The sequence below is a fragment of the Emydura macquarii genome, unplaced genomic scaffold (genome assembly GCF_026122565.2).
Source record: "Emydura macquarii macquarii isolate MOO-44397 ecotype Brisbane River unplaced genomic scaffold, CSIRO-AGI_Emac_v2 contig_2676, whole genome shotgun sequence".
Taxonomy (NCBI): Eukaryota; Metazoa; Chordata; order Testudines; family Chelidae; genus Emydura; species Emydura macquarii.
This window is the reverse complement of record NW_027132813.1, coordinates 19,286,231-19,311,009: the sequence shown is the minus strand read 5'-3', so window position 1 is coordinate 19,311,009 and position 24,779 is coordinate 19,286,231. Positions and strand designations below refer to the sequence as shown.

The 24,779-nt window shown below is 43.9% G+C and overlaps 1 protein-coding gene across 1 annotated transcript in view; it reads right to left on the bottom strand.

Moving 5' to 3' along the window:
• Positions 1-5,113, bottom strand: part of RD3 (RD3 regulator of GUCY2D) — a 29,731-nt gene extending 24,618 nt beyond the window's left edge. The window contains exon 1 of the mRNA XM_067565409.1: positions 4,875-5,113. The gene's annotated coding sequence lies outside the window, so the exon portion shown is untranslated. The remainder of the gene's footprint in view (positions 1-4,874) is intronic.
• Between the last annotated feature and the right edge of the window lie 19,666 nt (positions 5,114-24,779).

Genomic DNA, 24,779 nt, shown 5'->3' with positions numbered 1-24,779 from the left:
AGTTGGTTTTCGGTATAGGGTGGTATTAATGTGACCATCCTTATTTGTATTGTAGTGTCCAGGAAGTGGATTTCTTGTGTGGATTGGTCCAGGCTGAGGTTGATGGTGGGGTGGAAATTATTGAAATCCCAGTGGAATTTGTCGAGGGACTCTTTCCCGTGGGTCCAGATGATGAAAATGCCATCAATGTAGCATGGGTAAAGAAGAGGTGGTTGGGGACAAGTTTTGAGGAAGCGGTGTTCTAGGTCAGCCATAAAAATGTTGGCATATTGTGGGGCCATGCAAGTGCCCATAGCTGTGCCACTGACTTGAATGTATAGATTGCCTCCAAATCTGAAGTAGTTGTGGGTCAGGACAAAGCCCTAAGATACAGCCAAGCCCTAAGATACTACTAATGAGGAAACGGTTGTATGTGATTATGCCCATTTATCTATCCCACAGGGACATTGTGAGGCTTAGTTCATTAGTGCCATAAAGCACATTGACCTTCTCACATACAAGGTCCTATAGCAGTGCAAACATAAAGAGGTATGCGACATCTTTACTTGTTTCTGACAGATGGAATTAAAAGACATAACTCTTGTGCACATTTAAGTTAGTTTGTTTTGTATCACAATGGACAAAATATTCTTTGTTTTGTTTTACAAGCTGGACTATCCAAGTATTATGGAGGACATGAGATATGGGATAAAAAACAGAATTGTCACTGTAATTAAAAGGTGTCAGAAGACATGAACCTGTTTCAAATGCCAGAGAAGTATGGATAACTGAGGTGCCTGTAAATGTAACACTGTAAGGCCATGTCTATACTAAGGGCGCTACAGTCACACAGCTGCAGTGTTGTAGATGCTTCCTACATTGATGGAAGGGTTTTTCCCATCACTGTAGTTAATCCACCTCCCAGAGTGGTGGTAGTTAGGTTGATGAAAGAATTCTTCTGTTGACCTAGCCGTGTCCGTACCAGGGCTTAGTCTGGATTGACCACAGCACTCAGGGGTGTAGATTTTTCACATATGATGTTGCAAGTCAATCTAAATTCTAAGTGTAGACCAGGTCTAAATGAATCGTATTTATTGTCAGTCTTCCTGGCTATAGGCTTTGCAGGGCTGTAAATAGTCCGACAGTGATGTCTATGGATGAGCAGTGGGCTGCCAGGTAAGGCCCTATCCTCCCATCCTTTCTTACATGAGTAGCACTTACTGACTCAAGTAGTCAGTAACATCAGTGGGACAAGTCAATGTCTGGATTGGGCACTGGCACTGTAACAGGTTGCTTTTGATAGAGACGTGACATGACTGACAGGAACTTTCAGAGGCATCTGATGAGTACATTTTTAGCTACAAGTACAGAATATAATTTTTGTATTTTATATTATGGAGTAGGCGTACGTACACTGAGCAGAGGATCTGGCCCAGGGTATATTGTACCACTTAAAGGGTAATTTAAGGGAGAACAAGAAAACGTTACACAAGGTGCTGTGAGATAAAAAGGCTAAAACACAAACCAGGGGGATATAAAGACATCATAATTTCTTCCAAGGGGAAGAAGCATATTGCAACTGTGTTGTGTTTTCTACATTTCATGGCATCCACCAGATTATGTAAGGAACCTTTCTTTAAAATTAAAAGCACATGACCTTCCCTATGTTTGTATAGTTTCTGAAATATTTTGATTCCTAGGATTCCATTGTTACAGGAAAAAAAAACTTTTTCAATGTGTTTTTAACATACACTTTAATTCCAAGAGAGTACAGAAGCATGACATGGACTGTGAGGTGAGCACTGCTATCTATGGTCATGTTCAGAAACTATAGGGAAAGCATGTGTTTTGGCTGGTCATGGGAAAAAATATAACAAGGAACATGTATCAAGCAGGAAAAAAAGAAAAATAAAATCTACTCCAGAACTGCAGCTGATATAAAAGCCATAGCTCCATTGACTTTAATGGAACTACACTTGTGTAAATTCACACAGCTCTACCTAAGTCAAGAACTATGTTGATTTACAGCAGCTGATTTACATATGTCAAAGAAAGAAGTCCAACAGAGTAGAGCCCTAACTATGGTTGGGAATCTCTACAAAAGGTAATCTTTATGTTACCTGCAGAAGCAAAAGGGTTTGTGTTTTGTTTTTCAAAATTTACTTAAAATGCATAATAGCATTTCACAGTCTGCCTACCTATCAGATCAAATCAGGTTAATTTACCAAGATCCAGAACTATTTTTATGCCAACTTTCCACACAGGCTTTAAGCACTAAACATTTTCTAATGCAAACCAAAACAAACAAACAAACAAATACAAATTATGTCAATGGAATTCAGAATTAAGACAAACACAACCTACTGGGCCAACTGCTGTGTAATGTTGATGTTTGCTGTTTAAGGGCTGCCATCTTTTACCCCAGAGGTGGCTGCATGTCTGTGATGGGGCAAGTAATCTTTAGATTCAGACATCTTAAATCCAGAAAAGATCAGGTAGTCTGACTTCCTGCATAATACAGGCTATCAAATTACTCCCAGTCATACCTGCAACAGAGGGATTATTCTTCCCCACCACGTACATAAGAAGTATGAAGGAATCCTACTAAAACACACAGCATGAGCAACATCTCTTTCCTCTTACCATTTTGTGGCTTGTCTAATTTTAAAGTTATGTTCAAGTAATGTTAAGGATCTGATGTAAATCCACAATATGAAGGATTTCAGAATTAAAACTAAATATACATCCCTGACTCACCCTTTGGTAATCCTTACTTATTGTAACAGTATTCCTTAGCCACAAAAGGGTGAGTCAAAGGCATAACTTCAGCTCAGGAATCCCTTGTGTTGTGGTTTACACTACATGCTTATTTAAATATAACATAGTGCTTTGACTTATAGTGCTTCATGTCAAATGGAAAGATTTATTACTCATGCACTGTGGCCTAGAATTCCAAATTCTTATCATATCAATGAACCTGTTAAGGTTAACAGAGTTTCCTATATTATTCCTATATTCCCAATATAGACCAGATTACGTGCTATGAATATGCAGATGGGATGGCGTGCACTCTATTACCAATCCATCATCTGGAAAGTTTCAAAGAGATATTTTATTCACAACAGATACCACAGTGGCCTACAGTAGGAATGCATATTAACAGGAGCATGTGTGTATCTGTGTACAACAGAGCCATCATAATGAAACTTTAATACAGTTCCCACTGAACATATTTACTATGGGCTAAATCCTGAAGATCTCACTCATTCCCACTCAGGCAAAACGCCTAATAACTTACATGAGAATTTTGCCTGTGTAAATATTGCAAGATACTTACAGTCTCAAAGTTTGGTGTAGCACCATAGCTGCTTAAAGAATACACATTGATATGAAATTAGTGCTCATGAGAACAGTGCCAGTTTTCCAGCACCAAAAACTGGACTTCTCCCTCCAGAGAGCAAGACAACAGCAAGCAAAATTCCTCTACTCTGTGAAATCCATTTAGTCCTTGGCTCCTCTGCAGAGAAGGCTATTGTGATGCCAATTGTGACAGCAGGACTTGTCCACTAAGACACCAAGGAGTCCTCCAGGGTGAAACTGCTTTTGGTCATTGCCAGCGTGAGCTGAAACTGAACTGGTATTTAACACTGAGAGACCGAAGAGCAGAAAGTGTCCCTCCATTACACTGGTTATAAATCCAGAATAACAAAATTGACTTCAGTGGAATTATTCTGGATTTATACAGGTGTAATTGGGAGCAGAATCTGGTCTGGAGTATATAAAAAATACCAGCTGCCTATAGCTCTGCGCACACATCTTGATCCGAACAATATTTAGTAACTAACATTGCTTTTCTCTTGTGTTCCTTTTTTTATATGTACAGTTACCCGTGCTTAAGCCATTAGTTTAGTGACCACTATTTAAATTAAGTTAAACTATAACATCTGAGCTCTTAATTGATTTTCTTCTGAAAACATCAGAAGATCACAGGGAGTGATCCAATGCCAATTAAAGTCAGTGGATTGACTCCCACTGATTTCAGCGGGCTTTGGATCAGACCTAATAGTTTTTATGGACTGGGAACTTTGTTGTTTTTTTTTTTTTTTTAAAAAACAGCAAGAGTTCTGTGGCACCTTAAAGACTAACAAATTTATTTGGGCATAAGCTTTTGTGGGCAGAAACCCACTTTGTTTTTTAAATTAAATTAGAGGGCAGTCAGATTCTATGATGATGAAGTGCATGTAAGTCTTAGATAGATAAACAAACAAACAGATACTTTCATTTTAAAAACAGCTGAGATTTAGTTTTTTAAAAGCATATGATATTTTGTTACCTTCATCCAACTCAGTGTCAGCACAACAGATATTTTAGAGCCTAAAAATTCTTTACAGTTACTCCAGTTTTACCTAGGTGGAGTCATTGCCATTGAGTCTGGTGGAGTTATACCCCAATAAACTGGAGTAACTCGGCCGGGAATCAGCCCCGTAATTGTTAAATAAGGACAGCATCAATGAAAAAAGCCCCAAACAAGGCCAGTGACTGTGAGATAGTTCAATAGCTATTTTACAGTGGACGCATGACCTCTTGTAATGACTGTCCCTACAGTCAATGAATGGTCTGTGACAGAGGCAGCCCAGGGGATTCTAACTCATGTTCTTGGTAGAACTGTCTCAGTTACATGTGACTTATCTCGATTTAATGACCCGAGTAGCTTTGGTTCACTTTTCTGGGCTCGTTTATTCCCTCGGAAAGTGGGCAAGTCAAATTTAAAACAAAAAACCCCAAACCTACCCGGGGCACTTTCTATGGCAAGTTAGCGGTAATCACTGACAGCCAATTTAAAGACGCCTAAAAGGGGCTGGGCGGTGTCGGGACAGAGCACGAGAGGAACCTACCTCCAGCCAGAGCAGGCAGCGTCCCCGCGCTCAGGGCGAAAAGACGAGCGAAGCGAGGTCCCGTGTGTGGACACGGCGCAGACACCTAGAGATCAGCCCGGGCTCTCAGGCCGGCTTCCGGGCGCCGCCGAGCGCAGAATGGGTTGTGGTGCCTGCAGGGGGACGGCCTTTTATAAGAGCTCCAGACTCCCCGCCACCTGGCTCCTAACCCACCCAGAGCCGCCGCCGCCCCCCGACACTTCCCCGCCTGCTGCAGTGCCTTGGCTGTCCCCGCGGAGCGGAGACAGGACCGCTCCACGGCGGCGTGAGGCTGGCACATCGGGCACCCGCACAGAAGTTGGAGGCAGGACCCGAGCGGGGCAGTGCCCCGGCTGCCTACAGCCGCTAGCTGCAAAGACCCCAGCCAGACGGCCAGGCGCCCCCGCACGCACGTGTCTGCAGCTGGCCGGGCGGAGGCTGTCTCCGGGACTCTGCCCCGCGCCCCGCAGTCCGCTGTGGAGCTACGCGCCTGGCCGAACCCGCCCCGCTGCCTTCCTTACCCGGGCTGGGCGCGCGGCGGGACGCGGGCGAGGAGTTGGGCGCCTGGAACCGCTCGGCGGGAAGCCCGGTGGCCAGGGGGGAGATGCGCGGCGCCCTGCTGCAGCCTCCCAAGTGACAGCCGGCACGGGGGCTGGACGGGACGGGTGGGAGGTGCTGCTGGGCCGCTGCCCCCAGCCCAGCCCGCCACGCCCCACGGCGGGCGGACTGGCGGGATCAGCCTGAGCTGAGCGCCCGGCCCCCCTGCTCCTGAGCTGCGGTTGCCATAGAGACCGAGCTAAGCCTCTGTGGCCACCAGAAGGGCAGGGAGCCGGGCTGCTCCATTGGGGGTCAGGGTGGTGGCTGCACTGCCCCGCGCGCTGGCCCCGCGCTGCCCCATGGGCACGTGGTAGCCGCCAGCTTCTGATCCGAAAGCCCAGCTACAGGTGCTACATGTCCCCGAGAGCCGGGCCCGCTTCCACGGATCCACGGCCACCGCCGTCCTGGCTTGGCATTAGCCACGTGGCGAGCAAGATTCCGCTCTGTTCTCTCCTCCCGCCGCAGCTCTCTCATAGGGCTGCACTCGAAGTTCCGGGCTGCGGATCCAGGGGCTTGGGTCAGTCCATGTGACCATAGGGACCACTGGTAAAGTTCGGATCTGGATCCGGGGTCGGCATTCAAACACTCCCAACGTTGGGAAATGCTCAGATCCAGGGGTTTGACCTGAGGCCATCTCTTAATTCCTCAGCATTCTGGGAGCAAGAGATGCTAGTATTGTCACCATCTGTGCAGCCAAGGGATCTTTAAGGCACCAGTTACCGTGGCATGAGGTTTGCATGGCCAGTGTCAGTCTTAATAAGTACAGGACCCGCAGCTGTAGATTAAATACACAGTGATAAACAATGGGACATGGAGTCAGAAATTTTTCAGAGTAAATTGATATAATTTTGAATCTAGGGTGTTTAATAACAGACAGCTACAGTTGCACAAAATGCAGCACTGCCAGGGCACAGCGGTGAGTGCAAACCTTTTATTGGTTGTGGGTCCTGGAGACAGAGAGGGAAGAGGGGCTGAGGCACAGATGGGTAAGAGGCACGGTCTGGAAAGATGGGTGTGTCTGGAAGGGATGAGGGAAATGGACAATGACATCTAAATGATTAAGATTAGCATAAAACATTTCTGTATCACTGCACATTTACTCAGGGTGGGGAGAGGATCTTTATGTTCCTCCTGCTTAATCCCCCATGCTGGAGCCAGGGAGAATCTGGTCCATAGAAAGAAAGGGTCCCTGCCCCAAATAACTGTTTAAGACAAACACTAGATGAGATAGAGCAACAGTTCAGAACAGCGAAGATCTCAGGATTACTCATGAGAGGGAGGAAGGAGGGGGTTTCTCCAAGTTGGAAGTATACAAGGAGGGATTAAAGGTGTGTGGTAGATTAAAGCAATGAGGCTGTTCCTGGCAGAGCAGCAGCTTGATACAGAAGGAAGGAGTGGGAGATGGAGAGGAAGAAGGCAATAAGGCAAGAGAGCAGGGCATGAGAAGGGAAGTAGAGGAATGACAGCAGAGATGAGAGTGGGGGGAAGATTACACAGGGCCTTGTAGCCAAGTACAAGGGGCTGGAATCTGATGTGGCTGGAGATGGGAAATCAGTGGAGCATTTCATGGAGTGGAGGGCGGGATTTGGTCAGCGTGTGAAGAGAAGAAAGGTGACTTAGGTAATAGCAGGTGGGAGGGTGAAGGACAGGTAATAATCAAAGTGAGAAGTGACCAAAATGTGGACAAGGGATTTAGCAGTGTGGAGAGTAAGGGTCATGTAGATAAGCAAAATCCTAAAAAGAAATGACCAGATTTAGCAGGAGACTAACCATGGAGGCAGGAGAGAGGAGTCAAAGATGACACTGAGATTGCCTGGGAGACAGGAAGGAGAGTGGAGTTGTCAATGGAGTCAGGTGGGAACAGGGGTCTATTAGTCATCGTTAAGCACCTTGTATATAGGGAAGGCACAGTGGGTAAATGTGACATCTGTGAAACAAAAGGAGAGGAATATGGCTTGTCACCATTCCGTGCAGTTTAGCTCTCACCTAATTAGCCCTAATTTAGGAAAGCATCCCTGTTCAGGATATCACTTAAGCACATGCTTATGTGCTGTCATGAATAAGGATGGATTTAAGCACGTGCTTAAGGGTTTTCCTGGATCAGGGCCCAAATTCTGAAGTTCTTACTCAGTATCTACACAGTACTTAGGCAAAGTGCCCAGTGGCGATTTGGCCCAAAGTATATATTGGCACAGGGAAGATGTTCTGAAGATATGAATAAAGCAAAAGAGAAAGAATGAAGGGTCTAAGGTTCAGAGCAGACCAGCTAGGCAGTCCCTTTTTGAGCCCTGGAACAATATACATTATGGGTGAAATTAAAAACATGATTAGTTTTTTTAATTGTGTGTGTTTATTTTAGACTGAATACCACAACCAGACTAACAGAGATTAGTAGTCTTCTGCTCTAATTAATCAGGAAGGATTAAGTATCTGTCCTCAACTTCAACTCTAGCCCAGCAGACTCCCCAGTATGCAGCCATTTATAACAACGTTTAGCATATGTTCCATCCAGCACAGGATTGTGGGTTTTAATTTAAAGCTAATGTCACTATAGATGGCTAAAGTCTTTTAGGTTTTCATGTACAAAAATCTCTTTCAAAAGTCACCATCTCTAACTGCAGCTGCATCTCTACTGCAGAACAAACCCTAGCTAGGAACCTCTAAGTGCTTAGTAAATTAGTTGCTACACTGTGAACAAACTGTATTCCCAGGAAGGCCCTGCAATGAATCACAAAGATTGATGATTAGGGAACAATTTATGACTTTCTTTGGGAATACATGGGGCCTCACAATAGACAAATCATTCAAATCCTCTACACCCCCTCCAGCAGGTGAAATCTAAGGGTTGCTATTTTCAAATTACATTAAAACTTTCTTAACAACCATTCACGAGACAAACAGCAATCTGTTGCTTAATGGAGATGTTCTTCGTTCTGATACAAATGGGGTACAATTGTATTCAGTACGTTTTTGAAGATATGTTGAGGAAATCTCTTAAAACAAGAGACAGCTTCTTGTGAAGGTTTCGCTGTACTGTTGTTCACAGTAATACACCTGTAGAGCTGTTGTTTCTTATCATTTGACAGTGTTTTCTTGGTTTGTTTATAGAAGCACACCAAATTCTGCATTGACTCACTAGAATAAATCCAGACATAGTTATTATTTAAATCACAACCACACGCTTGTAGAGTTAGGAATAGAACCTTGGTCTTTTAGCTTTAAGAACACAGGCCTCGGACAATGGAGTTAAAGGATGATTCCCTTAACTAGAAACAATAATAGGTTCTTTATCTTCTTTCTGGGCCCAGCCACAAAAGGTAAGCTCACTCATTCACACAAAGCCATTACATTATGTTACACTGGTTTACAAATCAGGACAGCATTTTGCCTGGTGTTTTTTTTTTGTTTTTGTTTTGTTTTTTGTTTTGCTAAATTACTGATATGTGCTCTACTAAGCAAATGTAATGGACCCTGCTGAGGGAACAAGACTGGGACAACATTACTGTTTTCAAAGTCCAAAGGCCTATGGTTGCAAAAGGTGCCAAATCCATAGCTGTATTTTTGTAGCATTTATTTTCTCTCTGTAAAGTTCTCATTTCATTCACAGAGAAACATTTCTTCGTGCTAATTGGTTCAAATCCAGTCAGCCTGCCCACACAAAAGTACACCGTGAGCAAAGAGAAAAAGTCCATTAATTTTAGATGATGCAGAGAAACATCAGCTCAGAAAGGAGTCACTGTCTCGTATCTCTGAGTACCATAGAAGAGGCTTTCAGTGGGATCTCACATTCCAGCAGAGTTGGATGAAGGACTGAAGTATGGATCTTCTCAGGAAAACCTATTAGAGAGACGGGGACCTGTTAACGGAGAGATATGCTCAATATGGGATTTTTGTCTTCAAATAAGCATATTCTTTTCCAATAGACGTTATTATGTCCTGGTATGCACAAGTTATGCTTTTTCCATCTATTATTCTTTTTCTTTCCTTCTCTTAGGAGAAAACAATAGGGTCCTTGGCTAACTAAACAAGGGAGGTCTTGAAAACCGACTACTGCATATGCTGTTTCTCCCATCTCCACCAGTGTCTCTATGGCTTATTCCAGATTCAAGTTAGAATTAGCGAGATTGTTAGACTGGACCCACAGAAAACAAGAGAGTGAGATGCTGAAATGACAAAGATGGAGAGGGATTATGTAGCATAATACAAAGGTATAACTCAGAGTAATGAGATGAAATTAAGGAAAGGAAAATGTAGGCAGATGTGAGGATATGGTTTCAGACAATGAGATTTACATGACGGGAATAGTTTTCCAAGCATAGAAGCCCCATTCATGGAGGTCCTAACTAAACACTAGCATAGTGCTGGAGCTGGGGCTGCTACTGCACCCCCCGTATTGAAGTGTTTTCCATCATACACAGGGTTTATAGTTTGGTTCAATGGCTCTCAGCTCCCTCACTATACAAATCGTTCCAGCACCACTGAACACTAGAAAAATGTCTGGTAGAAAAGAGAGCTTCACTGCAGGACTGGATGTCTTAACTGGAGTTTTCTCTCTTTAACTTCTGTGTTGCTAGGAATTAAAAATACATAAGGCACATTCTTAGCTGCATCCATTGTCTGCTGAGACTTGCTAGTGCTAGCTATATGTTGACCTTGACATACTTTAGAGCAGCCTGAGCACAGCTGTTGGGACAAAGGGGGTTGGTTATACATTCACCCTAGTATACTTTAGAGCAGCCTGGGACTGCTCTAATGTTGGTTAGCAGTGGCCTCAAAGAATCCTTATGCCTGTAGAGAATAACCAGAGAGGAGTAGCACTCAGGCCATGCCCCTACTGCCCCTGACTTACACTCTATTTTGAGGGCTGCAGAGTGGGTGGTATATGATGAGCTGGCTTAAATCTTCAGCTGGGAATATCCTGTGGCTTTCTGGCCCCTGTGCATGACCAAAGCCCCACAAATGGACTGTATCTCTACCAGAGAATCTGGTGAGCAATTTAAAAAATATCAGTTTCTTTTCCACATTTCTGTTCACTCTTCTAAACAGTCATTCAATGGGAGCTTAGTGTCTGTTGATTGCAGATGTAATTCTGTTTAGTTGCAAAGTTGGTACTTGATAATTATCTTCACTGAGCACGTATTTTTTATCAGCATCAATGACTATGGCGAAGTGTCATGGAATATTCAGCAACAACACAGATGTAGAAACACAAACAGAGCAGCAAATATTATAATACAGATGATGCATGGTAAATTAATTGAAGACACTAGACTGCAGGGTGGGGAGATGAAAAAAATTGCCATGGAGTCTAAATGTACAAAGATGTCAAAAAATAACCAAGATTAAGTGCTTAATTGCACTCTTTATGATTGCATGATTTCAGATTTTCTAATATGTTATTTTAAAAAAATCTCAAAAGGATACTTTCAAGATTGTTGACTTTGAAAATGAACTTACCTCACAATCTATAATGTTGGCCTTATGGGGGGGTAATAATTTCACTAGTATGATGCCTCTTTGGATAACAAATATTCCTTGAATATTAAGCACCCACATTCTTTTCTTCAGTGTAACACTTACAAGTCCTTTTCCACCTCTTTCCCAGATATGCATTTGTCTATATTTTTGCATCTGCACTTATAGACCCTGATCCAAATCCTAATGACATCAACAGACACACTCCCATTGACTTCAGTAGGATTTAGATCATTCCTATAGGGCCAAATTCTGGTTCCATTAAATTCAGTGGGAGTTTTGCCAGTGACCACAATAGGGTTAGGATTTTGCCCCAGTTGGGTCTTGACCCAAAGCCTGCTGAAGTCAAACAGAAAGTCTCCCATTGACTTCAATCATCTTTGGATCTGGCTCTTAAAGAGGATGGTCGACAAAAGAAAAGAAAAAGGAACTCTACAAGGAAAAGAATGTGATAATGCTGTAATCTCTATTTATACAAATGGAAGGCATATGGGGAATATAATTGCTGCTGCACATGGAGAGTGTAACCTAATTATATCACTGAAACTTTATAGGATGTACTATATCAGGAATAACATGAACAGGTATGATCCTTATAAGAGAGACTAACGGGAAAAGAAGCAAAAGTATTTATGAAAGCAGTGATGTGGGATATGTGACTGGGGGAGGCAGCAGTGGAGAAATCCGCTGGTTCAGGAGTCAAGAAGTAAAAAACAAAACAAAGGAGAAACTAACAACATTGGTTATGTACTACTGACCATTTGACGAGGGAAAAGTGAGGACGGGATGTATCTGGACAAGTCTCAGAGATCCAGTTCAGGAATATAAGCTTTTAATACTTCCACCCATTGGATCCTGGCTATTAGTTTTTCAAACTCCATAAAACCTATTCCTTAAACTGGTTGCCACCATAGTACTATGTACATGAACACAGCCTCCTTAATAAGTTAAATTTATTTAGATCACAATTCTTGGTGCCAAGTTTCCCTCATACTCTCACATTCTCAGTGTTACTTAATAGCTTCTCTTCTCTCAGTTGTTGGCTTTTCCTTCTGAGTCATAAAGTTCTCCTTCACAGAGTTTAGGGGTCCCCCTGAAGATCCAAGTTCAGCAATAGCACATATCAGGATAACTGCAGTTCTCTTCTCCCACTGCAAACCCAAATATGCCCTGTATCTCAAACAGCTCATATGGGGTCTTTTTTAGATTATTTACTGTAGGCAAATGCAGGATGTGAAGCTGAAGCCAAATGGGCAGACATGACTTTCTGTGACCTAGGAACTTCTTGGTGCCAATTGGCAGAGGGCACAGGGGGTGCACAGAGTTTTATAGGGATCCCCTAAGTCAGATATATGCATAATAATTTACCAAAAAGTGATAAGCAAGGTCTCTACAGTGGCCCACTGGTCATCACAATCATTATGAAATGTGTGTACAGATAATATTTCAATGTGTCAAAACTGAAAATTACAGTCTTAAGGGCAGGTAATCAGGAGAGTGACTTGTCTTGGTCCTGAAATTCCAGTGCCCAGACCACAGAGGGGAGCCTACTTTGGGCCTGATCCTGAGTGGTGCTCAGCAACTCTTCAGATCCAGGCCTTTGGGATACTGCTTATGCCACCAGCGTTATTGCCATGATGCACATTCTTTGCGTCAGTGCTTGGAAAGCAATGGATTGTAAACTGAATGTAACATAATCACTTGCAGGACCATCCTGCATTGCTTTTCCCACACACATTCCTAGGCTTCTAAATGCTGCCTAAGGTCTAGAGTGCGCCTTCAGGCACAGCCCTGAGGAAAGGGTGGATGTAAACTGTGCCACCTCTAGACCAGTCCTCCAAGGCACTGTCCCTCAGAACCACTCCCTTCCTGTTTCACCCTTGCTCCTACTGGGAGAATGGGGGCAGAAGTTTTCAGCTAGCCTCTACCAGCAACAAATTAGAACAGTGGCTTAGCTGTGTGGGCTGTGTAGGGGATGCACAGAGCCAAGGCTCTGCCCCATCCCTGCTCACCTGCTGTATGGGGCATGAACTGAGAATTCAGCACTTGCTTACTGTGCACCCAAAATCTGGGTAATCCGCACGGGAGGCTTTGTAGCCCAAGTTACAATCTAGCCCTAATGAGTCCGCTTACTGAGGAAAAGATAGGGATGGGGATGAGGGTGCTTTGGGTTTTTCAAGTCTTCTCAAAGTTGCTTTTTAAAAGTGTGGACTTTGTTGAACTTTGAGTTTCATGGAATAAATTTCCCCTCTGTTAAAACCATTATTTTCCAAAGAGCATGTAATGCTAAAACCCCAGATTCCGGTATTTCTACCTGCAATGAAACCTGTGCAATGAAACCTTGTCTGAAAGGCATTTTCATTCTGCTTTCTGCACCACCAGAGGAATAAACCTAAAAATCTGCAGGAGTGGCCCTGGCTTTTATCTTTCCAGAGTCAGCAGAAACTGAGGCCCAGAGGCTTAAAAGTATTCAAGTATCAAACTCCCATTAAAATCAGTGGGAGTTAGGCACTTTAATGCCTTTGAGGCTCTGAGCCTGAAATCTTAAAGGCCTTATGTTTAGACTGACCTCAGCTTGGCTTCTCTTCTTCCACCTGCAATTATTTGTGCAGTTAGTGCCATTTGTCTACCCTAGTGCCAGATGTCTACCCTAGTGAAAATTCCAGGTGACGATTTGTGACTGGTTCTACTTTTTCAGCGAGGTTTTGGTAACATAGCAACAGACCTATTGATCTACTAGTTTTCGGAGCTGCATTTTCTCCAATTGTAACACATGCTGATGGAGTAATTCTGGAATTTCTACGATAGTAAGTACTTGGTTTACAGGCATAAATCAATTATTCATGGATACATGCCATATTCATTACATCCACCAATGTATGCAACTGTGGAAAGGAAGGTCATGTTTAAAACTCCAGTTCCCAAAATTCTGAGCTTTATTCTAAAGCTAGAACCTGTGATTTTTGGCTGGGTTGTAAATTGGGTTAAACAATTGCGCCTCTCTCCAGGCAAGCCACGTCTCCAATGCTGTCCCAGGTACCCATTACCCAATAGTCCAGTGAAGCACCATTGGATGCCATGAAAGGGCTGCATTGGTGAAGCAATTAAATACAATTACTCGGCAATCACCGCCCCTTCTGGATTCATAAGCAGATAATGATTTATGGAAGCAGATGCCTCTGGCAAACTGTATTCACTACACCAGGCATTTAGTTTGGGTACAATCATTTGTCCTTAAGCTTTACATGCTGGCATGGGTTGTGGCATCACATTGTTATTACTTGCTGCACCATTGGGGGGTAAAGTTAACCCCCATGCAGTGGGAAGGCTGAAAATGGAAGCTGAATATACAACAGCTGTTGATCAGCAACTGTCAAAGCTATATTTGGGATAATTCAGGCTCTGCCTAGCTGAGATCCTCTAATGCATTAAATAATTTGCAGCTCATCTGCCCTATTACCCACTATTCTATATGACATAACCCTTCAGTCTGATGAAAAAATTATTACATTGTTAAGGAAGGACAAGGGGCGAAAGGGGTGATCAGATTGCCCATTTTCTATTAATTCAAGAAAAAGTGGTGATCAGATTGCCCATTTTCTATTGTCAGTATCGTAGCAGCTTTCTGAACTCTGTTGCTGTTCTAAATGGTTAAACAAGCTATATACCAGTAACAGTAATCTACTGTTCTGTAATATAGTTTGGACTAAGGCATGCAGTTAAATTAGAGTGTTGCTTAAGCTCTAATCCCAGAGAAATCAGTGATTACTCACAGAAGCCAACTGGCAGACTGTTTATAGTACAGTCACAAGACAACTTGTGAGCAGTTCAAAATGTATTTGTCCAAAGATTAACCACATTTAGCAGCTTAACGACTTTTCAACTTTCTTCTTCAGGCGCTTTAGCTGATGTACAGCAAGCAAGCAAGTTTGTAAAAATACAGGATATGTGAAGACTTGTAACTGCCAGCAGGAGAATGGAGAAATCTCATTAGTTACTTAGCAGTTGTGATGTAAGAGAACATTAGATGGTGTTTCTCCACTTGGGGGAAATAATTCTTTTATGGAGATCAGTCTAGGGAGGAGCAGTGGGGGAGGGGCAAGCTATATGACCGTATATATGATCACCCCTCCCCCCCACACACATATCCACACCCCAGCACATGTACTCCCAAGGCTGTATGTAAAAGTGCCAGGTGGCTCCTTTAAAGCCTTTCCTCCATGTTTGCACAGCCACCCTTAAATCAGCCGACCACATGAGCACTTCACATCTACAGGAGTGCAGGCTTAGGCAGTGGTCCCTTGGCCCAAACTTCTCTTCTCTTGTCTTTGGTCATGGGACTGCCTCACCCCTGGGTGGCACGTAGCCATCTGATGATGTGAGAAAGAGTGGGAGGGATTCACCAGGGGTTGGGAAAGTGAGACAGCGGGGGCAGACATCGAGACGGGGCAATCAGAAAAAAAGGTAGATAAGTTGAGATGGGAAAAAGAACAGGGACAAAAAAAGATGAGAGAGAGAGAGAGAGAGATGGTAGCAACTCTGCTGGGGCCTGGCAAAAGAGAACATGGGGTGAGGGAGACATAGGCGTCTAGCTGTCCGTTCATCTTTATGGAGGCGCTTTACTTTCAAAAATGTAAAGGAGGTGAGAGCAAATGGGATTCCTTGAGAAAGGCAGGAGGGGAGCTCTTGGAGTGAGGAAGAGCCGCTCTGTCCTTGCACTCCATTTTTAGAGGAGCAGTGTAATGCTCAGACTCCTGTTTATTGAGAAGAATATTGCCTTTGGGTCGGGAAGAGGGATAGATAATGCCTGAAGCTGCCATTTCAATCCATGGTAAGACAAGGGAGATTCCACTGTGCTCTCCACTCTGGTCAGCATATAGACACAGTAACAAATCCACAGGCACACGAGAACTCCTGGGCTGTCATTAGCCATGCTGCCCACCATGACCAGTCAGAACCTCACAGGAGCAGCAGGGATCAAACTGATCCTCTTGCTCCTAAAGCAAAGGCTTACTGCTGCTTGGGTTACAGGAGAATGGCTGCTCGCTATTCTATTAGAGAAACAAGGTGGGGGAGGTAATATCTTTTATTGGACCAACTTCTGTTGGTGAGAGAGACCAGCTTTCGAGCTACACAGAGCTCTTCTTCAGATCACAGAGCTGCGTAGCTCAAAAGCTCAGCTCTCTCACCAATAAAAGATATTACCTCACCCACCTCATCTCTCTAATATCCTGGGACCAATGCAGCTACAACAACACTGCATACACTTGTCGTGGAAAAGAATCACACTGCTACATTTTAAAGTTGGATCGGGTGCAGCTTTAATTGTGACACACACAATCACATAACCATAGCTATGGGGAATACTATAGCCATAGGGAAAACCCAGGTGGCTATAGGGAAGTCAAGCAGCATGTCTAGATGCTGGGCAAATGTACTTCACCTCGCTACCAGATACAAAAGACTTATATAGGTTCATTTACATGTTGATCGTATAGTGGAATTTGATTAACAATTTATACTTAACAGAAAAGACAATCACAATGCACAGTGGGGCACACCAGATGCCCTCACAGGAACGCCCAATGAGTCACTTGATTATACAATCAGGTTTTCAGGGACCCTAGCTAACACCCGAAGATGGGTGGTGACACAATACTTGTTCAAATGCTAATTTCTATGGAGTAAGTCTCTATGGGGCCAGTAAGACAAAGGGGGGCAGGTACTGGTACTTATCAAAACAGGTGAAGTCTGTTCAGACTTCAATAAGGCTTAAGGCTCATAACAGAGACTTGCCTCTCGGGTGTGGTTCAGAGACCTCTTGTGTGACTTTAACATCTTTATCCTAATTTCAGTTGAGGCATTCTGTTAATGGTTTAGCCTGGGGCTTCTATTTCAGTTTCAGGCTACAACTTCAGGCCAGGCCTTCCATGACCAGTTTCAGGCCAAGCATTCTATTAATAAATGTAATGCTTATTTCTTTGATTCCACACACTATTATATTAGTCATACAGGGGACTGTGACACACAGTTGAACATTTGTATTCAGTGTAGGGCAGTGGTGACAGACATACTAGCCAGCTAATTACTGTGTGTGTGTGTGTGAGAGATGCTGTGGGAACATGGAGGAAAAGTGGAAGGATTTCAAGGAACCATCTGCCACTTTTCCTCACACTCACACATGCAATAATGAACTGACTAGTATGTTTGTACACCACTGCCCGCTGCAACCTCTACTGGACAGGATATAATATACAGGGGAGCTGGTAACTACCCCTCTATTTCAATTGTCTAATGCTTTTCCTCTATAAAGGATTCTTGAGCCAGAGGATACATTCGATTCCTCCCCCTCTTCCTCCACACGTCCAGCATTTCTTGGATGTACTTATGCTGCTTTTCTTCATCTGAATTAGGCCTTATCTACCTTAGAGAGATCAATCAATTGTAATCCCCTTTGATTGATTGAAATTCACCTTGTATCCACACGTAAAAGTACCTCAGCTGATTGATAGGCAGGCCACACAATTGAAATTACCCTGAAAGCTTGTAGGAGTAAAGCCTCGATCGATTGTGTGGTAATGTGGATGCAACAAAGCACACTCAGCTCTGGTAGCTGCCATCTTTGATAGTGCCCCTAGTCAACCAACTGAGTAGGACCAGAAGCAGCAGGAAGTGCAAAGGTAGCATTAAACACCTAGTTTCAGCAATGTCCTCCTTAGATTCCTCCCGCCCCAGAAATTCCCCTCCATTTTTACCATGTTCCCATATTCCCCCTGGAAATGCTCCTGTGGGTGGGGAAAGTGGGAGAGAGAGGAAACCATAACAAAGGCTCCTCCCAAAGGAGATATTTTTTTCCAGGTTTGACCTTCGGAGGCTTATATTTTTAGACACAAGTGTCTGGGTTATATAGTGCTTACAATATACAGCTTTTGTGTTGCTTGGCAACTTTCTGAAATGCTCTTATTTCGAGCAGAGATGTAGCTGTTCAAAATGTACATTAGTGCTTCAAATCCAATCCTCTTAAATTATTTTCTTCAATTCCGTTCAGTGCTCTGTTGTCTCTCATTGATATATAATAAAAAGCATGTCCCTTCCCCACTTGTCTTTACAAAGTACTATTATTGCTCTGCTGAGCCCATTGTAAGTGAAGTGCCTTCTTATACCTCCTTTTTCTTGGGAAAGATTCAGCAAGTTTATATAATTGTGAAACAAGCTGTGCTGAGTAAAGGACCTACCCCTGCCACCTTTATTCCTGCTTGGGCATTTAAGCATGTCCTTAAGTTCTTTCCTGAACCAGAGCCTAAAGCATTACATTGGAAGGTCAGCTCTTTCTGTCACTGAATGAGAATCCAGCTTTAATCAGAAAAATTATACCAAAGGGCCTGATTCTTCCACTTTTACACCAGTTTTTAGGGGTCAGGGGAGTCACACAAATATAAAAGTGATATAAGTGAGTGGAGAACATTGAGGGACACACATCAGAAACCAGCTTGCAGAGCTTTCTCTCTAACCCTGCTGAAACTGCTAGGGGGCTTGTCAGCTGTATTGCTAAGACTTAGAACATGGAGTGCAGATTTCCATTTCCCCTCTCAACAAACTGGATAGTTCTTTTGATGTTATTAATAGAGAGAGAAAAGGTCAAGAATCGAGAGTCATTTTGCTGCCATTATGGGCTTGAGCCGACGTAGAAAACAGAAGCTATCGTGTAACCCTTTTAAACAATGTTTTTTGTCATCATTCTTCAGGAGGTCATCATAGCCTGGCTGTTACTAAGGCATGAAGAAAGCATAGCCAGAAAAAACCTACATGCATTTTGCTAACCCCTTTATGGGAGTTTTAATAAAAGCTATTCACAGAGAATAGGTAACCCCCACTCCATTTGGGGGCCAGATTGTCTGGGAGAGTGAGGCAGTATGGCCCAACGGCCAGAGTTAGTGTCACTGCCCGGGGGCATGAGGCAGTACAGGCCCAATGGCCAGAGTCAGTCTCAGAGTTAGTGTCACTGCCCGGGGACATGAGGCAGTACAGGCCCAATGGCCAGAGTCAGTCTCACTGCCTGGGGGCAGACCACCGTGGCCTTGTGGCCTGAGTCAGTAGTGTCACCAGATTCTGGGAGACAGTGGGGCCAGTTGGGGGAGTGGGGCATCACCTAGGGGCATGTGGCACTCAGGGTAGGGTGGCTCAGGCCCCTCACTGCTCTTTTGAGCCCCAGCCCAGGGCCCTAAATGGTGGCAGGGGCACTTGCCACCGAGTCAGTGGGGATCCTCCCACAACAGGCTGACTCTTCCTGCGGGTCGGGGTTAACCCCCTTCCCTGGGCTACTTCCTACCCCGTCTCCTCTGATGGTGGTTCATCGGTTGGTCGGGCCTCTGGGTCCTTTGGCGTGTCCAGCCTTCGGGCAGGCGATCGCAGGCTCAGGGGTTCCTCCTGGGTTCACCAGGTCTCCATTTCTTCCGGTCCTCAGCTGTGCTGGCTCCATGACGGGAGCCTCCAGCAGAGCTTCTTCCTTCTGGGTGCTCAGCCCTGAATGACCTGGACTGCTCCCTTTTGTACTGAGGCAGGAGCTGGAGAATGCCCAACACGGTGTAAGGGTGGTACTTCCTCCACCATAATGCGGGGTCAACGATCTTGCCTCTAGTGCGGGGTAGCTCCACCCTGTCACAGCTGTATTTGAAATGATTGCACAATGTCAAGAAAAAAACTTGCAATCTAAATATAAAGTAACTATTGTTATCCTCATTTTACAGATGGGAAACCGAGGGACAGAGAGATTATTTGGCTTGCCCAAGGTCACACAGGAAGTTTGTGATGGAAGTGGAAATTAACCCTAGATTTTTTGAGGCCTGAATCAGTGCCTTAACCACAAGACCCTCTTCTCTCTAGTTGGTACTCATATAGCACCTTTCACTCGGGATTTTAACGACTTTTACAAACAAAATAGTCCCCATTCCCCACCAAAGGAGGTATTAGCATCATCCTTATTATCCCCATTTTAGAAGTAGCTAATATGAGGCACCGAGAGGCTACTGTAAATTACTTGTCCAAGGTAACATAGCCTGACTACCCAGTCCCTGTCCTAATCACTAGAACAGTGTTTCTCAACCTTTTAAGTAGCAAGTACCCCCTAACTTCTGAAAATTTTAATAAGTACCCAAACATTCAATTTTCCACTCTGGGAACTGGGACCGGGCGGGAAGCGGGTGGCTGCCACCTTCCTCCCTTCACTGGGTTTTTCGCCGTGTACCTCCTGCCTGTGTCTTGCATACCCCCAGGGGTACGTGTATCACAGGTTGAGAAACTATGCCCTAGAAAACATTACCTCTCCTTGTCCATTAATTAGTCTTGGTAAAATTTAGCTCTGTTTAGGCCAAATTGGGCCCTCAGTTACAAACCCATGGAACACTGCTGCTTTCAATAGGGTTGCATTAGCTTAATTGAGAGCAGAATTTGGCTTCCATGTCGTTACTACGATTTGCCATCCCCAAGCCACATTATCTCAATAGCCATATCTACAGCAGTCAAGCTGGAAGAAATCCATTCTAGGTCACACTTAGTTTGTAGGAACTACACAGATCAACAGTATCCTGAGGAGCATTTTTGCCAGATGCTGTCAGTCAAAGTCCACAGTCCATAGTCACTCCAAGGCCATCCAGTCAGATCTCTATACACCAAGCCTGCATTGGCAGCTACATGACAGGAATGTTGCTAAGATGCAGATATGATGCATTTGAAAACCCATCATGACAAGCAAGATTTGTTTATGGCTTATCTGTATCAGCTTGGAGAGAAAAACTTGAGAGAATACTGACTTTATCAATATGTTGGTGCCAACTGGGCCAGACAAGAGCCTTTTGTTTCCTTTATCTGGTATTAATCTCAAGGAGAAAGCCCAAAGCATTTAGGACCTGATTCTGCAAGGTACTACTACTGAGCTCTATGTGTACCTTGCCTGTCAGGAGATCTCGTATCTCTCAGGAGCACCTCATAGCATTGGCTTCATTGTATCACATTGTGGAATCAAAGAATTAATCATAAAATTGATTAATAGAATGCCTGGTCTGAAACTGGTCATAGAAGGCCTGGCCTGAAGTTGTAGCCTGAAACTGAAATTAGGATAAAGATGTTAAAGTCACACAAGAGATCTCTGAACCACACCCGAGAGACAAGTCTCTGTTATGAGCCTTAAGCCTTATTGAAGTCTGAACAGACTTCACCTGTTTTGATAAGTACCAGTACCTGCCCCCCTTTGTCTTACTGGCCCCATAGAAACTTACTCCATAGAAATTAGCATTTGAACAGGTATTGTGTAACCATCTATCTTTGGGTGTTAGCCAGGGTCCCTGAAAACCTGATTGTATACTCAAGTGACTCATTGAGTGTTCCTGTGAGGGCGTCTGGTGTGCCCCACTGTGCATTGTGATTGTCTTTCCTGTTAAGTATAAACTGTTAATCAAATTCCACTATACGATCAACATGTAAATGAACCTAAGCAACCCCTATATAAGTCTTTTGTATCTGGTAGCCAGGTGAAGTACATTTGCCCAGTATCCAGATATGCTGCTTGACTTCCCTATAGCCACCTGGGTTTTCCCTATGGCTATAGTATTCACCATAGCTATGGTTACGTGAGTGTGTGTGTCACAATTAAAGCTGCACCCGCTCCAACTCTAAAATGTAGCAGTGTGATTCTTTTCCATGACAACATTGACCCAGTAGATCAGATGAAATGTACCTATTTAAATGAAGGTACTTGGATTGCTCAAACCCTGAAGCGTTGAGTGATCAGATAGATAGTTGGGCAGCGCAGATGCTGCCTGGATAGCAAATGTTTCAGTATGGTTCTTTTCAGACGTGAAAAGCTGTCTTCCTCTTTGCATAAGACCGTTGTTTCAGGTTACCATACCCACAGAGAAAAAACAAACCAATTATTACTCTGTGGAGGTTAGCAAAAAATACTGAGTGCACATTGATGCTGCATGGAGGGCAATTTACTGTAAAAAGACAGTCCTTGCCCCCAAAAGCTTACAAGCTCTTATAACGTAACAGACGGATGAGACATAACAGGGGGTTGAGGCAACAGTAAGGTGAGTTGTACAATACAGCTATACTGTGCAATAAGCAGAATACAATCAGTTCACCCCTTGCCTAGCCAGTGTCAGTTTGAAACCCTCTGCGGGTCTAGCATACAGAAGCTTATACAGCCTACTGCTTGTGCTGTGCCTACTCAGAGAATAAGATGCTTTCCAGTGTGGACAGTCTGGCACCTTTTGCAAGCACTAAATTCACACCATTTTTTTTAAATCACAGCTGAACTGAACAGAGAACAGCAGGAGCTCACTATCACTGAGCAGGACTTCCCTGAGTAAATACATGAGATGGGCACTGATTTTAAAAATGAAACAGCCTTCCCCCGTCCAGAATACAAGTGCTTTGAAAAATAGAAACTGGCTGCTTGCAAAGTATCTTAGGGCTTGTCTACATGGGAAAATTGACCAGACGAGCTGTTGTGGCACTCCAAAATAGCTCTCTATGTGGACTAGCTATTCTGGTCAATTTTCCTGCGTAGACAAGTCATTAATGCTATTAAAAGAGATGTGACAAAAGCCTGAAAGACCAAGCCTTTTGAAAACAATAAGCATAATGGTCCAGATTTGTAAAGGTATTTAGGCATTGCTGAGCTCAGGCTATAGCTCTCTGTGGACACAGCTTTTAGAAGCACCGATAACATCTGAAATAGAACATAGAAAGTGCCCATTGAAAATATATAGGCCAAAAAATAGCCTGCTTCATTTACAGCTGCCTAAAGAGAAGGACAAAATTACCTGTCGGCAAAGAGCAGATGTGCACATTATCATGTTATTCATGTCCTACAGTGTGTGGCCTGCCTCAAGAGTCCATTAGCACCGTACTTCCAGTACAATGTGCTGCCAACATGGGATCAGATTCCTTTCATAGCCTGAAAACGTTTAGAAAAAAATGTGCAGGTTAAATTGACATACTTGAGTGAAATGCAACGTTAGTGCTGAGATTTCAATGGCAAAGCAAGCCAGGACATAAGTTCCCACAGTAGTTTTAATGCTGCTGTCTGCTGCCTATTTGTTACAACAGGTTCTTTTAGAAGAAATCCATTTCTATAAGCTTTCTGGGAAGAGGTGCAGATTGAACACACAGCTAGTGCTCCCTGCAGACCCTGCCTCTTTGGGGTTATGGTGCCCTGTAACTGGTAGCCTGTAGCCTTAGAAAAGGGTGTATATCTGTCATTGCTGGGCCAGGGAGCTTATCCAGGCCTTGGCTAGGCTATTCCTACTATGAGGAGAGGCAGAGGCAAACCAATACAATGGAAAGAACTGAACATTTTAAAACTTTATAAAGGAAAACCCTAAATTTGGCAGGGATATAATATGAAGTAACATCAAATATTCACCGAGGACAATTACACACTGTAAGTTACCATCATAATAAAAGACATTTGTCAACAGCACATTGTATCACCCCAAAGAAGGAATCAGCTTCTCCCTGGCTGCAAAGTCTAGTTTCACCTCTGCTGGCTTGCGTTCACCTATCTCGGGCTTGCACGGCTTCTTCAATTCGGCCTGCGATGACTGCACCTCTTTCCAACAGGTTGACCCGTGATCAACAGCTTCTCCTCTGGAAAGCCCCACCCATTCCCCAGCTGTATCCGTCTGTCAGTGTCCCAATGGTTAATCTCACTGACATGCGCTCTATGCCCCTCACAGCTGGCTCCTTGCACACGGCCCTTCGAGGTCCAGTTATCCTCTCCCCAGCAAATCTCCTTCATATGCCAATGATGACACTTTTGTCTCCTCCTTTCACCACCTTCCCACTGGTTCCTTCCGGCGGATTCAGAGCTCCCTCCCCAGCTTGAGCTGCCCTCTCACTGGATGTTTCCCTCCCCAGGACAGCACTCTATGCAGCTGCATGGCAACTGCAGGCCTTGATATAACCCCTCTTGGTCAAAACTACAGCAGCAGATGCTAGTGCCAGTTTCCTAGACAAATTCAGTAACCAACAGACTGTAGCACCTGACTCCTAGTACTGAGTGCTGGCCGGGCATGTCCTTGTGTGATTCCTTTGACAGCAAACCTTTCAGTGACTGCTCTTGATGTTTTGGGGAGAGCTAGAACTGGGGAGAAGGAAGGCCAAAAATGAGCACCCACGCTGCCCCTCTTGGCATACTTTTCTGGCATGTGCTTATGTAGAAAAGGCAATCACAGTCTGGCCACGCTGCCTTATAAATACCGGTTTCCATACTTACACTCTATCTAAGCACTATTGTTCTTCAAACACTCTGTGGGCTTTTTTCTTGGCTGTCTGTAAGTCAAGGCTCTTCTGGCTATCTGAAAAATGATCTGAGCTGTGTTTGGATGTGGAGGCATCTGTTCCTTTTCTTGTTTGGGTCCAAAGTCCTAATAAGAATAAAATAAACATCAAAACAAAAGTGAAATCTGGGAAGTGCCCTCAAATACACACCGGGACGAGCTGTGATTCCTTGTTAATATTTTCTGCCAAACTTGTAATTAAATATGAGCTGACACTGCAGAATGCACAACGCAGGAGTCACCTGTAGTTAGTGATTTGCTATGAGAACAAGCGGGTATGTGGGTATTTGTGAGATTTAGCCCTGAAAGTCAAGGCAATTCTATTAGGGGTGACGACTTTGGTACGTACAGCTGATTATCTCTTACTTTTGATGCTGTGCATTTCTGACTGGTGTGGATTTTATCAGACAACATTCTATCTATGGGCCAAATCCTCAACTGGTGTACCTCAGTGCAGCTCCATTGACGTAACTGA